Source organism: Micropterus dolomieu, unplaced genomic scaffold, assembly GCF_021292245.1.
Source record: "Micropterus dolomieu isolate WLL.071019.BEF.003 ecotype Adirondacks unplaced genomic scaffold, ASM2129224v1 contig_4958, whole genome shotgun sequence".
NCBI lineage: Eukaryota > Metazoa > Chordata > Actinopteri > Centrarchiformes > Centrarchidae > Micropterus > Micropterus dolomieu.
Genome location: NW_025733947.1, coordinates 1 through 860, shown reverse-complemented (window position 1 = coordinate 860; position 860 = coordinate 1). Strand labels below are relative to the sequence as shown.

General features: G+C 46.9%; 1 non-coding gene across 1 annotated transcript; it reads left to right on the top strand.

Annotated features, from left to right (window-relative positions):
- Positions 1-391: 391 nt before the first annotated feature.
- Positions 392-473, top strand: trnal-uag. Its single transcript has one exon. It is a non-coding gene; the product is annotated as a tRNA-Leu (tRNA).
- The last annotated feature ends 387 nt before the right edge of the window (positions 474-860 follow it).

Here is an 860-nt window from a genome sequence, read left to right as displayed (position 1 = left end):
CTTAGGTCTTGGAGAGCAGAGTGGTGCAACGGGACTGTGCTGGGTGAGCGTGCTGTGCCTTCAGGGGCTTTCACGTGTATTGGCGTTTATTGACGTAGGACAGTTCGGTCTGTTTGACCAAATACGGAGCCGCAACGTGTTTTGGCGATCATAAACTGGATATCAGGGGTGACCAAAGACAAATGTTTGCACTTTTATGCTTTAGGAATACATCTAGTCAAAGCAGAGACAAGCGTGAAACTGCTACTAGTATGGCTTAGCGCTTTATTGCGCTGGATGGCAGCACTGTTCCTTGTCTATGTCGCTATGGACAAGGACCATTTGGAATCTGATCATTTAGTGCTCTCTTGGAAAAACCACCAGTACAAGCAAATGCACCTTGGACACATGTGGTAGAGTGGCCGAGTGGTCTAAGGCGCTGGATTTAGGCTCCAGTCTCTATGGAGGCGTGGGTTCAAATCCCACCACTGCCAACTTTACCTCCAGGCACAAGGAATTTCTGCTCACAATTATAGAAACATGTTGACTGAACACTGAAAATTCCAGTTGTGGTCAAACAAGGCTCTTTATTTAGAAGCACTTCTTGTCAAAGCAGAGAAGTCTGAAACTGCTGCCGGTATGAATTGGCGCTCAACCAGTACAAGCAAATGACCCCTTTGGAAAGAGGGGTCAAAGCAGAGAAGTCTGAAACTGCTGCCGGTATGAATTGGCGCTCAACCAGTACAAGCAAATGACCCCTTTGGAAAGAGAGGTCCAGGCGCCACGGTGGGTGCGGTGATCGCTCAGAGGAGAGGAAAGAGAGCCAGAGACTTGAGTTGTATAAATTAATCATTCTTAATCATTTTATTAACGATCCTTAC